This window comes from Spea bombifrons, chromosome 6 (genome assembly GCF_027358695.1).
Source record: "Spea bombifrons isolate aSpeBom1 chromosome 6, aSpeBom1.2.pri, whole genome shotgun sequence".
Lineage (NCBI taxonomy): Eukaryota > Metazoa > Chordata > Amphibia > Anura > Pelobatidae > Spea > Spea bombifrons.
The window spans coordinates 7,183,432-7,199,824 of NC_071092.1; the positions used below are offsets into that span (position 1 = coordinate 7,183,432).

The 16,393-nt window shown below is 44.8% G+C and overlaps 1 protein-coding gene across 2 annotated transcripts in view; it reads left to right on the forward strand.

Moving 5' to 3' along the window:
* The first annotated feature begins 15,559 nt into the window (after nucleotides 1-15,559).
* Nucleotides 15,560-16,393, forward strand: part of PLXNA1 (plexin A1) — a 140,628-nt gene continuing 139,794 nt past the window's right edge. Inside the window, exon 1 of one of the 2 annotated variants that reach the window (XM_053469448.1) lies at nucleotides 15,560-15,665. The gene's annotated coding sequence lies outside the window, so the exon portion shown is untranslated. The remainder of the gene's footprint in view (nucleotides 15,666-16,393) is intronic. The other variant, XM_053469449.1, reaches the window with a different exon arrangement.

A 16,393-nucleotide genomic window follows, 5' to 3' on the forward strand; every position in this document is an offset into this window, starting at 1 on the left:
CGCCTTCTTATGTGCCACCACATTAAAATTCGATGTTCCTATCTGAGCCAGATGAGGACTCCAAGGAATGACCCACCATACACTTAATTAATAACAGAAAAGGCATGGACTCAGTACCATAAGGTCCCAGATCATCGGATTATGGGCTTACTCTCCTCGCCTGCTTACTGACGCTATGCACACGATGCGCACTAGGGTGTGATGCATGTATTGGGGTATCGTGAGTTTCCAGCAGGGTTCCATGAAGACATCCAGCCTGATGAATACCCTGCCAGGCTGTTGGCCCCTGGCCATAGGTGGCATATGGGTCTCCAAGGGCTTTAATAGCTATCCAAACCCAAGTTCACCTCTGCCTACAGGCGACAGTCAGTCCTAAATGTCATCCTGACCAGCATGACTTTGCACAGCGCAATTGTAATAAAAGCAATTAATTCCAATATATAATCATGTGAGGCTGAGGAAATTAACAAATGATGCATAACTTACACTGAGTACAATACTAATGACAATAAAGACAGATTAACCTATATACGCGTGTGGCAAATTGTCCCTGGGAACGCGTTAAGCTCTTTTGCAACACGCTTTCTCTTGACTTTACCCATTTTGAGCGATTTTGTTCTGCGTTTTAAAGCTCTGCACTGGAAAAGCACATAAAAAAATAACTAGTGTGTAATAAACGACGTTGCAGATTACCCGTCAAGTTTGTAATAGGGAAACTTATCATTCCATGCGTACGTACATAACAAAGCGGAGACACCATTTCCCAACGGCATAATAGATTGTAAGCTTACAAGACCAGGAGCCTCATTGTCTTTTTTATCAGAATGTCTTATGTTTGTTCACGTTATGCAATGATGACATGCAACTCAACACGCAGCCTTTATCATGCTTGGACTGGCCATCTGGCACAGCGGGCAAATGCCATGTAGGCCGCTGGCTGATAGCTCCACACGCTTACCCGGGTGCCAATGCTGGATATGCCTGGCCACACCATATAAAAACATAGCGTGCCACCGCGCATATCCAATGGCCGCACTGAAATCATCAGACAGCCATTGGCCGTAAACTGCCAAGGCTGCCCTATCATTGCCAGCCCGGTCCTAGCCCCCTATGCTTATTCAGATAATACCTGGGAAGTCTCCGGGGGTTTTCCCGATGCTTCTCCTGGTTTCCGGGTCCGAGCGGGGCCGCAAACTCAGCATGACCACCCACTGATGTCAGCGGGACCTCCGACACGCATACCCCAAAGAAAGATTTAAAGCCCATGGACAGAAACCCCCTTGATCTAAATACTCCCGTGGACTATGACTCTTATAATGCTCAGCCAACCAAGCCATCTAGTATATCTACAGCAGCTGGAGCAGCAGAGGTTCCTTGTCTCTGGTCTAGTATGAAGAATTAATATCGCGCTATGAACTTCTATTATAAAACTATATGAAAGAATTCACAATCCCTGAAATCCCTTAATAAAAAACATTTTTTGGCTTCCTAACCGAATCTTCCCGAGCCAACATTATTGCTAAAACAGAATAAAAAGAACAATTCCGCGCAGAGTACATTAGATAATATCTTTTGGGTTTTATTGTATTACAGAAAACACCGTATAAAGTGTAAGTTAGCGCTAATATCAGCCGGCAACGTTCTACCGGGATGACTGAGTCAGCTGTTGAAGGCAATCAGCCACCTAAAGAGCGCTTGACACGAGGGTGTAGAGCATAAAAATGACCTAAAAGTGTATAGATCAAGAGGGGAAGAGGCTCGTAAATATATTGGAGCTGTCACCGGTGACCTTTGTGATCTATCTGCGTGACTCGCTATCGCTCACGGAATTATGCTACGGATTTGTTAGACATCTAATCTTCCAGAATTAACTGTCTAGTATCAACACTCACCCCCTGAGCTAGAGACACAAAAAAGATTATGATGAGTCTGAGAATACAAAAGACCTCTGATCCATAATCCTTAATACAGAAATGATTTTTTTTTTCCATAGAAACATAGAATTTGGCCCATTCCACCCATCTAGTCTGCCCGTTTTTCCACTTAAACCTTAAGCGGTCTTGGATCCAGGAGCCAAATGCCTGTCCTTTGGCTGTCCAACATATCTGCCACCCACAGTAAAGTAAATCTTCCTTACATCACATCTAAGCCTCTGACCCTCTGGTTTTAGATCATGGCCTCTTGCTCTAACATTTCTCCTCTTTTAAAATAAACTTCCCTCCTGTAATTTGTTAAATCCCTTTAAGTATTTAAACGCTTCTATCGCATCTTCCCTCTCTGTCATCTCCTCATTTTTTAAAACTTGCTACATCTAACAGATTAGTCGATTCAGTCCCTGGTTATCTCAATAATAGAAAAAATACCTATTATTCTATTATAATTTTTTAATCATGAGATGCGTTTGCTTATTACTTAAAGGCAGGGCCGGCCTTAGGGGTGTGCGACCTGTGCGACCGCACAGGGCGCCATGGTTGCAGGGGCGCCTGACCGGGACTTAGATTAAAGCATCGGGTTTTTTTTTTGTTTTTTTTTTAAACTTTATTTAACATCATTGATGTTAAATAAAGTTTAAAAAAAACAAACGATGCTTTAATCTAAGTCCCGGTCAGGGGCGCCGATCGGTTGCTCGTGAAGTTCTCGGCAACCGCTCGGCGCCCCTTACTCTCCGTGACTCCGTCGCGGTGCCAGCATCTCATGTTGAGCGCCGGACTATACCGGCGCTCAACATGAAATGCCGGCAGAGCGAGAAGACGGATGCCTCCCGCTCTTACCGCAGGACTCCGGCAACAAGGTAAGTGGGGGGGGGTAGTTTGAAGGGGCAGAGGGGGGGGTAGTTTGAAGAGGCAGAGGGGGGGGTAGTTTGAAGAGGCAGAGGGGGGGGTAGTTTGAAGGGGCAGAGGGGAGGGGTAGTTTGAAGGGGTAGAGGGGAGGGGTAGTTTGAAGAGGCAGAGGGGGGGTAGTTTAAAGGGGCAGAGAGGGCGGGTAGTTTGAAGGGGCAGAGAGGGGGGGTAGTGAGGGGGGGCGCCAGAGGAGTAGTCCGCACTGGGCGCCACAATGCCTAAGGCCGGCTCTGCTTAAAGGGGTTAACAGGAAGGAAGTTTTACTTTGCTGAGAGGGTGGTAGATACATGGAACAGCCTCCCAGCAGAAGTGGTAGGTGTTAGCACAGCGAGGGAATTTAAACATGCATGGAATAGGCATATGGCTCCTGACGAGACCAACGGCTGATTTGAATATTTCCCGCAGATTAAATGGGTCCAAACGGGTCTTATCTGCCGTCAAATTCTATGTTTCCGGCAAAATTCTATTTACTGAAAATATTGAAAAACAAAATAAGTTACAATTAATTTTGTTTACAAAATGTATGGGGTTTCCCTTCCCCACTTTGTGATGCGTTTAGTTCCAAATTTTTCATATTGATAAATAAACCTGCGAAATCGCCACAAGCAACAATCCCGTTTTATAATGGATTAGAGTGATGGATGCTTTATATTATACATTTGTGTTAACATGGCTTATAAGGTATTTTATTAAGTGGGTTTCGGGCGATATTAATATTATGCCCTTTTATACCTCTTTATTATGTAACTATTTAAACTGTCTTTTGCACACAAAAAAAACCAGAAAAAAAGATTTGTGCGGCAAGTTTTTTTTTTAAATCAAATTCACGTATATTTAGATTATTCCGTTAGTTTAAGCTGTTTTCCCGATCCCAGCAGGATCAGAAGTTCCTGTTTACGGTAAATGGGTAGGAAAGGGTTAATAGCGCATCGTATGCCAGGCTGGGAACAGCTCTGGAAAAAAAAAAAAAAAATAGAGAAGGTAACGTGATCCCAAATGTCGTGACGCCCTCCTTATCATCGCCCCTGAAAAGAAAACTATTCCGAGTATTTTGTCTGTGGCTGCGGAATGTGGCTGGATGTTTCTCCTGCGGCGGGGTACATGGCACCTATAGGACAGGATTTTAGGTTTGGTCGCATTTTATTTAACGCTGTATGATCCGGTTGGCAATCAAGAATATATTACACCGAGTAACCGCTGAGAGGGAGAGCTTGTCTAGCTGGTAGCCCAGGGGCCACGATGGCTCTCGCGCAGAACCTTGTTCTACCAGGAAATTCCGGAGCGTTTAATCATCGCATTATTCTGAGAATGTGACTCATCCGGGCTCCAGACCGGCGTATAAAGATTTATCTTAAAGCGAAAATATTACAATGCGATATTACAACCAAATTACCGCCTAGCAGGTAGTGGATTCGTGGAAGGGCTCCCCAGCAGATTTGGTCAAGATTTCAAATAGTACAATTTCTACGGTAATTTGTCCAAATTCAAAGCATTTTCGTACCAAAAGATTCCTTTCTGTGATACACTGCTTAATCCGGAGCACAAAGGTTTAATGATATAGCACTTTACGTCTGTCAGTAAAATCGTAGTTGCCGTTAGCCGGCGGATAATATTCATTTTTGCTTTAGGCTATAGAGCCTTGTAAAGGGTTAATGTGACTCGCCGCACATACTAACACTTAATGGGAGCTATTTGAGTGAAATAAAAGAGCCTAATTATAAGGTAGGAGCCTCTCGCGCTGGTGGGCCCCCCCCCGGATGTCTGTTAGAATGCGCGTGCCTCTCGCGGCAAGGTCACCTCGCTGCCACTTTATTCTGCCCCGCCAGCGTGCGATTTGGGCCAAAAATGAGGCTTTTAGAGCGAGCTTCTCCTCGCCTCCCCGCGCGCGTGTAATCCGCGTGGCTTCATACGTCCTCGTCAACGGATGACAGAGAGCAGAGAACTCGACCTGCCCCCCCCAACCCCGATTATTGGAAGAGATAATGTGTGACGGAGTTACCGGCGGAGCAAAGTGCCACAAAATGACTTGTTTTGCTTGCTAAACGGAGCAAACATGACACATGAAAGTCGGGGAACGCGAATGGAAAATGTCTGCGGGTGTAAAGCGGAGAGACTTCATCTTTAACGTGTATTTCCCCGGCGCGGCAGTCGGTGATAGCGCATCTCTCCGTATTCTGATTGTTGTGACTTGGGTGGGAAAAGCGGAGGTTCTCGTAAGGTTGCTTTTGGTTTGAGGATGTTTTCTCGCAAGACGGGTTTAGATTAATAAGCAATAAGAAAAGAAATTTGGTGAAAGTCTGCCGGTGCCAGCTATGGTTGGATTTCCGTAACACCAGTGGGGTATTCTGGCATAGGCCGGTTAGCCCTAGGGATCTCCGGGTGAAACAACGCTTCTCCGGTTCTCCGGGTCAAGACCCAAATCCTCCAGGGCGTGGGAGCGGGCCCTTGACGCGCCCTGCTCCCCGCCCATTTTCCCCTTAAATGGGGGTATTTCCCCACTGAGGTCGACGGGAACGCCCCCAACGTCAGCAGGAACTCCCACTGACGTCAATGGGACCGCCCACTGATGTCAGCGGGACCGCCCAATGACATCAGTGGGCAGTCTTGGCCGTGACCTGCAAGGGAAGGCTCCGGGTAGCCGGAGCTCAGAAGTTCCCAGGTATGGGCATAGGACAACACCCATCCGTGGTACATTTTACATGAGACACTTGCCCAGAATACCACCCTGTGCTGTGCCACGCTTGGGTACATGTAAATCAATCGCTTCTGGCTAACAGGGCCATCTAAAATGCTACAACTTGTTTTGTAGGGCTTTTACAGAGCTAAAGTTGCCCCGTTACTTCCTGTAAAATTAAACAGACACATTAATTGGAAGGAGCCTTGGCGCCTCTGTTAAACCCCCCCCCCTGAAATAAAGAGGCGACCAGCCACCCATAACAAGTGGGTTATAAATCTCTTCTACGACCCAAATGTGTAAGGACAATAGGATAATGCATTACTAAGATTTATACTGCCGGTGTGAATTCCGATACCTGTCACCCTAAGGGAGGGCGGGTTCGCTTCCATCTCAAGTTACCGCTTTAGGCTTTTCACCTTTATGCGAGTTATGTCAGAGGCGTTATGAGGTCATAAAAAGATCGCTTTTGAATATCCCGCGGACACAGACAAAAGGGCCTTTTACATTCCTGGGAAAGTGAATCCGTCGTTAATCATAAAGTAATAGGAGATGGCTGCCCATTAATGGGTTATGGCTGCAGCACCTCTCCTTTCATGCTTGCAGATGTTTTTAAGGTAGTGTGTGTGCGTGTATGTGCGTGTGTATGTGTGTGCGTGTGTATGTGTGTTCGTGTATGTGTGTGTATGTGCGTGCGTGTGTGTATGTGTGTGCTTGTGTGCATGTGAATGTGTGTGCGTGTGTATGTGTGTTGGTGTATGTGTGTGCGTGTGTATGTGTATGTGTGTGCGTGTGTATGGGTGTGTGTGTGTGTATGTGTATATGTGTGCGTGTATGTGTGTGCGTATGTATGTGCGTGCATATGGGTGCGTGTATGTATGTGTGTGTATGGGTGAGTGTGTGAATGTGTGTGCGTGTATGTATGTGCGTGTGTATGTGCGTGCTTATGGGTGCATGTGTGTGCGTGTGTATGTGCGTGCGTATGGGTGCGTGTGTGTATGTGTGTGCGTGTGTATGTATGTGTGTGCGTGTGCGTGTGCATGTGTATGTGCGTGCGTATGGGTGCATGTGTTTATGTGAATGTGTGTGCGTGCGTGCGTGTGTGTATGTATGTGCGTGTGTGTGTGTATGTATGTGCATGTGTGTGGTGTTGGACATAAGAGATAGCTGGTATAGTTTTTGTTTTTTTAAACCGTGAGACACAATGGATTAACCCTTTAAGTGCCATGGTTCTGCACATCACTATAATGCAAATCACAACCCCCATCCTCTCCCCAAAGGGTTAAAGGAACAGCATTGTTATGTCATTAAAGCTGCTGAAATAAGTTTCTTTGTTACATGTTTATGCCATTTTTTTTTATTTGTGCAGAAAGGAAAATAAGATGTCCTTGGATTCAGTCGTATGTTTGTTTGCTTTTGAAGGCCAAGACCGCATTCTTGTTTTGTTTTTTTTTCTCGTTTTTTTTTTTTTTTTGGAATGCCTCGTAGCAAAGAACATTAAGGCTTATTACTAATAATACAAAAATAAAAAAATGTTAAAAAATAAATAAAAATCAGTCGTTCGGAACGCGAGTCAGCAGCGGGAAAGTTATAATTAGTGTCAGTACCTGGAATTGAAAGGGGCAAGACACAAACTACTTGTTCTGAAGAAGACCCCATTTTATCATGACAATCATCAATTCAATAAATATAAATCTATATATATAACAAATATATTTTTAGACTTTTAAATAGACTGTGATTTACTGAGTCCCTTTCTTTGCAGTGACAGATTCACCTTCGTCGCTCCTCTTTCTGTCCAGAGATCGCGACCTCTCTTCTTAGTAATTCTTCTGATCTAACACTTGCTTTTCTAACTCGGCTTAGGAGTATAATATATTATAGAGAAAGTGTTATACCAACCCTATGATGACCAATATACTAATGTCCTTCTAATGCCTGGAGAAAAACAGTTGCAGAAGTGATCATAAGGCCTCTTATTTAAGGCAAAACTAAAGCTGTTGGGGACCCCTAAGCATGCATGAAAAAACACACATTCATGCACACACACTACATACATACACACACACACACAAGAAATATCCATACATGACAGGTGTCTGGTGCCACTCACCCAGCCACGGCAATGCATCGAGCATATAAGAAAGATAGACAGAAGGACAGTGGGACTTTCCTTCCAAACATTGGACACTTGGAGATTTTTGGCAGGTATGGTTGTGGGTATGGTCTAACACAGGGGTCTTCAAACTGCAGCCCTCCAGAGCATTATGGGAGATGTAGTCCTGCAACAGCTGGAGGGCCGCTCGGTGGACATTCAGATTAGCTGGGAACCTCCCAGAGTTGGCCCTGGGACATTGGGAAGGCACCAGGGACTGCCCCTCTTAAACAGAGAAACTTGGCATATATACATAAACCAGTGGTAAGTAATAAAAGCACACAATGAGTATTGCCCCCACCCCGGCTGCGTCTCTTCTTACCCATGTTCCTTTATGTGCCCCCCCCCGAAATAATCGCCCTACAAATTCCATTTCCTATAATTCCGGTAAATACCCGGAACAGCAAACAGCAGCAATAATAATAAACGCAAATAAATAAATAAATAAATAATAAGCCAATCGCAGGATCGCCAGAGGATCATTTAAATTATAGATAAGATGCAATCTATGAAATGAAAGTCTAATTGTCTAATTTTTTCAGTTGCTCTTGAATGCTTGTTTTTTACTCAAGCAGATAATGTTTTCTTTCCTATCAGCGGAGATCGTATTAAGGGATGAAAATGAACTGTGGCTGGTAGCTATTATTTTAAAGCAAAGCAAATGCATGCATATACATACATATATATATATATACACACTATCGTTCAAAAGTTTGGGGTCACTTAGCTGTTTTCATGGAAAATAATGACATTTCTAGCTGTAACATAATTGAAACGGGGTTTTCTGACCATCAATTAGCCTTTTAAAAACTTAAACCTGGAATACAACGTGCCATTGGAATACAGGAGTGATGGGAGTGATAAAGGGCCATTGGAACACAGGAGTGATGGGAGTGATAAAGGGCCATTGGAATACAGGAGTGATGGGAGTGATAAAGGGCCATTGGAACACAGGAGTGATGGGAGTGATAAAGGGCCATTGGAACACAGGAGTGATGGGAGTGATAAAGGGCCATTGGAACACAGGAGTGATGGGAGTGATAAAGATATTCCGTTAAAAATCTGCCGTTTCCAGCAACAATAGTAGATAAGGTAATTTAGGAAGTTCTTAATTACCGGTATGTCTACTAAACATACTGTATACATACAAGCTTTCTACAATGCAAATACCATCAATGCCTGCTTTCTACCGTTACGGCATTGAGAATTTATGTATATGAATATGTGTATATCTATATAATATATATTTGTATATATACAGATATATATATTCTCAACCACAAACTTTGTTCTGAAGATCTGCAAGAACAGGAAGATTCAGTAGAGGTTCAGAAACCACAAAAAGGGGACATCAACATTACATTCATTCACATACTTGGGAACTATCTCATCGCCCATATCTTGTATCGGGGTGAATGGGTAAATTCCACGGGCTGTCAAAGGAAGCAGGAATGAAAACCACAGTTTTTATTTGAAGACTAATTTCAGGTGTAATTCATGGACACAATGGTCACCTTTGTTTTATCTAATTGTAGATCCTTTCTGTGTTCCATCATGTTGCTAGTGAGAATTGAGCAAGATATATTTTGCTGTGGGACGTTGCCTGAAATGTGTCTTTTTTGTTGCTTTTTGTAAATACCTGGGCTCTATGACTGGACTTGCTTGAAACTTACCTGGGTTTAATAACTTACCAGCCCGTCCCTTCTCTGTAGAACGAGACCAGCCTCTATATTACAGGACTTTTCATACCTTTATATGTGAACGCTTCCATTCTTGTAGCAGGTTAGATGTTTATGGGAATTATAGTCCAATAACTTCCATAATTCCAGTGATTTACTAAAACCGTTTTATCCCTCGTCTCTGGAATGTATTCTTTTATCCTGGGGGTAAAGCATTCCAAACGGTATATATCAGAAATATATACATTACAGAGATTGGAACTGACACCTCGACTTCCTAACACCTGGCGCTTGTACCTGACTACGCAATTCCAGCAAAGAAAACACATACAGTGAGTTTAAGAATTAAATGTATTAAATGTTGGAACAGCCGTAACATTCACTATTGTTCGCTGCCCGAGTGTAGCTGACAATGAGAAATACCTTCATAACTGTACAAAGCTTGACTTGCCACATTGCCTACCTGCAGGACATATAAGACATATCATAAAACACAAAAAAATAATATGTATATAGATATATATATAAATATATATAAATAAATATAATATATATTTATATTTTATATATATTAATAAATATAATATATATATATATATATATATATTAATGAATATCAGCACTGTCTGAGAATCTTATAGGATCTCTTGTATAATAAATTTTTATTTAATGTATCCTACCAGCATCTTGATGAGATCAAGAAAAGATAAGAACAAGATAAGATCTTTTGAAAATGAGAACTTTAGTAGCACTATCACGTGGTCTACGTTACTAAGGTTCTCAGGAATTCGGACCAAAATAGGCAACTTCTGCCATGCCAAGTGACACTTCTTTGTCGGCTAGGGTGTACTGGGAGTTGTAGTTCTTAACAGTTGAAGTTGGGCTATCCATGCCTCAACCCTTTACTGAACTACAATTCCCATGATCCTTCTCCAGCCAACAGCTGAAAACCAAACAGCTGGCACCGGATCATGCGATCTGTGCTTTAACAGCGGCTGAAGATTGGGGGGTTCCCGATCCCCGTTATTCAGGGTTATAGTTCTCTGTGCGTCATATACATTATGGGATAACCGTGATGCAGCAAATTGCTGAGATGCCCTGCTTGCACATACATTTTACGTTCTTTTCAGAAAAAGGTAAAAGCATTGCTAATAGAATCAATTATTTACCATGAACACAGTATTGCTGGATTAGTCAGTTCTTCTTTAATACGCGGAATTGTGGGGGTGCGTTCGTGGCGGTTGGTATAAAAAAAAAAAAATATTTTGTTTTGGCCAACATTAATTGATCATTTAAAAAAATAAAGAGCGAAACATTAGGAGGACAGAACATTCACAAGCACATTAGGTACCCAAAAGTCTGCTCACAATGATTTGCTCTGCGGAAGTAACTGGATATAGGTTAATTAAAAGGTAGCACAACCTGTGATTCATTTACACCTCCCCAGGAGCATAGAAACGGCTCGAACTGTCAGCTACAACCTCCGAGAGCGTAATGGAGATTTTTCCCTGCCCACAGATTAAGCATCGATACACCAAACATTCCAAATGGATTTCCAGCGCCTTCTCCCCACTGGTCATCCACATTGTGTCATCGGAAGTCCCTGGGTCTACGCTGGGGGTTCTTAGAAGGACCACGAATAAACGATCTTGAGGAATAGATATTTTAGGTTGGGAAATGGTAAATCTTAGACAGAAGTCAGGATTGATGACTCTAACTAAGTCTGAGAGTGTTTTAAAGGGATGTCCACAGATTTTGGGTGAAACCTTAATCGGTCTCGTCATAGATTCAGGAGCCATCTGCCCATACCTGGGAACTTGTTGGCTTCGGTTACCCGGAGCCGACCACTGCGGGACGCAGCCAGGACTGCCTGCTGGAGTTGGTGCATGGTCCTGCCGACATCAGTGGGTGGTCCCAATGACATCGCGGTAAACACCCCCATTTAAACGGGAAATGGGTGGGGAGTGAGGCGTGTCAAGACCCCGCTCCCGCAACCAGGAGGATTCGGGTGTTGACCCGGGGCGCTTCTCCCAGAGTTCTCCAGGCCAAACCCGGAGAGTTCCCAGGAGTGCATATGCCTATCCCTATTCTTTTTAACTAATGTTTTGGAGGAATGTAAATACATGATTATAGCATACTTTCAGGTGTTAGTCTTTAAGACCGAAAGTCCCCGGTTGGGGGCCAAACGCCTCTGCTCCTTTTCCCTCCCCTGATCTCCCTGTTTTCTGGGAGCTCAGAATGTTCGCTGAGTATGAGGGGATCACGGTTTTCTACAGCCCTAAAAGTCACAATAATGTGTTTACAAACATCATAAATTATGTTTCTAAATTAGGTAAATAAAATTGTAAATGTTTTATATACTAACACAAAACCTTATCAAAGCCCTAATCACGCCTCTAACCTAAAGCAAAAGTGTCCCTTTTTGGCACATTGGGGGGAGCATGTAGTAGTCTGTGGCATGTTTTTGACCTAGGCCTACCTGGGAACTTTTGGGCTCCGCCTACCCTTGCAGGACGAGGCCAGGACAACCTGCCGACATTGTGGGTGGTCCCCCTGACATCAGTGGGCGTTCCGGGCCAACATCAGTAGGCGTTCCCACTGATGTAATGGGACACGCCTCTGTGTAAGGGGAAATGGGCGGGGACTCAGGGGATTGGGGTGTCCACCTGGAGAACCGGAGAAGCAGCGCTTCTCCTGGAGTCCCCGGGCGAAACCCGGAGAGTTCACAAGTATGGCCAAGGGTGGCATGTCCAGAGGGATGGCTCATGACAGGGAGCCAATTGCCACCACTGGGCTATAAACCCCCTGTAGCGCCACTGCTCAATGTGCTGGTAAAAGGGAGATCACTGATATCCCCAACTGGCCAATTAACACTATGGAGAACTGCGCCAAGTAGCCACAGCCTCTAGTAGGATGCTTTAGAAAGAGCGCGCTGGGTTATGATGTCTAATCAGGGCACCGAGAAGAGAAATACGCAATAAACAGTATCGTTATAGGGACTCCTGCCTTTAAACCAATGATGTGAAAGTTCATGTTTTTGTCTAGTTTCTGATTGGTTGCCTGCGTGTTTCCTTCTAACAGCCGCTGATAACGCCATCAAATTCAGTTCCTTAAAAGTAAATGGAGTCATTGTTTAACAGCGGCTTATAGCGTCTACCTATTGCTTTGCTAAAGATTGTAAAGAAATTAAAATAAAATAAATATAATGAAGAAATAATATAAATCCAGCATTTTGAGTAAAATACCGCAGGGAAAGGTGTTGGTGGTGAAAAACATGATATTTTAATTTTATTCAAAACAAATATCAAAGCGAAAACGGATAATGAGAACATTTCAAGGTTATGTTGAAAGCGGAGTATTTACCAGCTGCAATTAGCTGAATTTTAACTTGAAAACAGTCGCCTCTGGCCCCATTTTGCTAAATAAACAGAAGCTGGATTTCTGCTGACTTTGCAAATTTTGGTTCAGTGCAGTAAACATCTGCAATTACATATAATTAACGTGTCCGACCCTGTGGTGGCCTGGAAATCAGCAGTGACAGGGTTAACAGGAAGGCCGCGGAAAGATCAATGTGTCCCGAAGCGCTAACTAGCTAATAAACGCTAAATAAAATAAAAAGAGCGCTAAATAAAACAAAAGTACAAAACACAATACAGTAAGGTGACCTCCGCAAGGTAAATGACTTGAAACGCTGTCTCAAAGAGCTTGCAATCCGAATCTTAGTAACATCCATCTTCAATAAAAAAAATGTAAGCCCAGTTTACGCCATAGGGTCTACAATGGTTTTTATTATTATAATTATTATTACCAGAATCAGATTAAAAATAATATATTTGTTAATTGTTTCCTTTTTTTTTAAAATAACTCTAGTTTTTTGCAGAATATAATGTTTTCGGGTCTGTTCTCGCTCTGTTATCTGAGCCCAGTCTAACTAGACACACACCCTGACTCTTTATAACATTGCCCGTGGTAAATAATAGAATGGCTCAGTCTTAATCGCCCAGCCTGACACTCTGATTAAGAAAAGTCCGTGGAGGAACGGACTTCATTAGCATTGCCATAAAGCATCAGCTCAGTGTGGTGTCGGTCTCCCACAAAATCACATGACCAAAAACAATGGCCGCCTCCAGTTTATTGGAATAAAATGAGATAAATATATATTTTTTTATCTGATACAGGTAATATAAAAAAAATAGTGGGAGTTCCCCTTTAAGTCAACCGTTAACTGCTTTACCTACCTGCGCCTGAGGCGTGAAGAACAATGGATTGAAATACAGGCTTTGCAAGGGTCAGGTCCCGCTGTGAGAAGAAGAATCTGCGTTCACTGCCAGCATTGAGTAAGAACAGAGACGCGTTAGCATAACAAAGCCTAATGTATCAATGAGATAGAATGGGGGGATTCACAATAGCGCATGGGGGGGGTGCAAAGGTCACACTTAAATCCAGCACTTTCTGAGTTAGATCCGCCGGGTCTCCCAGGGCTAATTATCTAAAAAACCCGTTTTACGCGCTCCCCATTTAGGTTTATGCCCCCCCCCTGCTCACCAATGCCCCATGTGCACTAATATCTGTTATGGCATGCCTCCCAAATATCCCTGTTTTTGGAGGGCCAGTCCCTATTCAATATAAATACAGGATTCTACAGTCCTAACAGTGACAATAATGTGTTTATAAACAACATGAAATGAGTTGATACATAACATACATGATTGTTCTTCTACATGCCTCAGTTACCGAAACAGTAGGTCACAAAGTCACCTAAAAGTCACAGTAAAATGTGTCCCTCTCTGGTCGGTGTGATGTCATACATATAAAATTATCCATGTTATGTTTCAGTTTTTTTGGCATTCTATCCATTTTACCTAAAATCATTTTCACTCTTTTCCGGATGCCAGTCTTGTAAGCCGTTCGCTCTGGGAAGGACGCAATTGCCCCCTTGATTCCTACAATTTAAAGGCATGGGGCATCTACTGAGCCTTTCGTGGGCTTTAATTGTAATTCCATATACAACCACCAGGGGGTCTAGAGCAAAATACACACCCTGATTGCTTCCGAGCCGGTTCTAGAGCGTTCTGCGTAAACCCCTGTGGGAAATGCATGTTGGACGGTGCAGGATGGCATGCATTTCTCTGGCTACTAGCCCCCCTCTGGTGCCGAGTCCTTGATTATCCGTAACGGCCGCAGAGAAGGGCGGCTCAAACGGTGAAGAGATCTCAATATGTCCGAAGAGAGGGGATGGGACAGAAATATTTAACAGAGTACAGGAGGGACGTTTATTTCAAAGGAGGAGAAATGTTAGAATATGAGGTCATAATCTAAAACTAGAGGTTCTGAGGCTTATATGTAGAGTAAGGAAGTTTTACTTTACTGAAAGGGAGGTAGATACCTGGAACAGCTTTCCAGCGGAAGCGTTAATGGCTAAAACTAGTGTGGGAATTTAAACACACATAGAATAGACATATGGCTCCTGGATGTAAGGCAAGACCAACAACTGATTAAGGTTTGAGTCTTTACAGCAGGAAAAAAAACTTTTTAAGTATTTTCAAATGGAGCAGAGCAGGGCAGAGGGTGCAGGCAGTGGGAGCAGGGCAGAGGGTGCAGGCAGTGGGAGCAGGGCAGAGGGTGCAGGCAGTGGGAGCAGGGCAGAGGGAGCAGGCAGGGGGAGCAGGCAGGGGGAGCAGGGCAGAGGTAGCAGGGCAGAGGTAGCAGGGCAGAGGGTGCAGGCAGGGGAGCACGGCAGAAGGTGCAGGCGGGGGAGCAGGGCAGAGGGTGCTTCGCAGAGCGTGCAGGCAGAGGGAGCAGGGCTGGGGAGCAAGGCAGAGGGAGCAGGGCAGAGGGAGCAGGGCAGAGGGAGCAGGGCTGGGGAGCAGGGCAGAGGGAGCAGGGCCGAGGGAGCAGGCAGGGGGAACAGGGCAGAGAGAGCAGGTAGGAGTAGGAAAAGCGTCTATGGCAAGTCTTATGGGAGCTATTGCTGCGTTAATGAAATGCCCTTGACACAGAATGCTGCTGCCCCTGAGTACAGGGCAGGAGGGTCTGCCGGCTGGTGGAGAGAGCTGCAGCTCTGGCACATTAGGAGTTACTGCTGGCTGCTGGCACTGCCCTCCTCTCACGCCCCGCCCTTCCTCGCTTGGAGCGCCCTCTGCCGCTCAGAGCCGGCCGCGCATCGCCCTGGGAAGTCAGATCGAGGCTGGAGTTCCAGTGGAACCGAGCGCCGCATTCCATCCCATTCACGCTGAGCGGATACATTGTAGCGAGGAGGGCGGACTGAGCCGGAGACTCGGGGGATCCAGCCATGGCAGCGAGCGCCCGCTCCCGCAGTAAGTAACCCGCCTTCACGGTCCGTGTCTCTCGGGGAACTTTTCCTGCCTTCCACCCTCTCGGGCTCCGGAGAAAGGGGCAGCGGGAAGGCTAAGCAGGTCTCCCGGCTCTGATGCAGTCTCTGTCCGCGGAGGGCTTCAACGTGCTCGGCATTGCGAGCGCATCCGGAGATTTTATGGTGAATCGGATCTCCCTGCTTACAGGATCGGGGCACCCGGGTCCCTGCGGCTTTTTTTTTGGGAGGGGGCGGCTCTTGTGGTTCTTTTACTCCCCTGATCGTGAAGTAGGGGTGTCATTCCCTCCACCAGCAAGGAGATCCTTGGACTGGAGAGCATGGAGGTGTGGTAGGCACAGGGGCTGATCACACAGGGTGGGTATGCAGTGGGCTTCCATTGCCAGCCAGCGATCAATCTCCTTAATGCGGACCTCTTACCCCAAGAGCTGACGATCTATATAGAAACTGGATTGGAGGCGAGAGGGGGGTACCGAATAGGGGTGCCGTTTACCTCGTGTCCTGCACGGGCTCATTTCAGATTTAGAGGCAGCTACAGGATATTCTGGTAAGCCTAGCCCTGTATTGACTACTAATTGGTAGATTGGAAATGTTGCTTATTCCTGAAAGCCTGCATGGAATTCGATCACGGTTCTAAATGACCAAAGAGAGTGAGCAGGGACCAGGGCTGTGCGACCCTTCTGTGTTTACATGTGGTATGTTATTGTTTACATA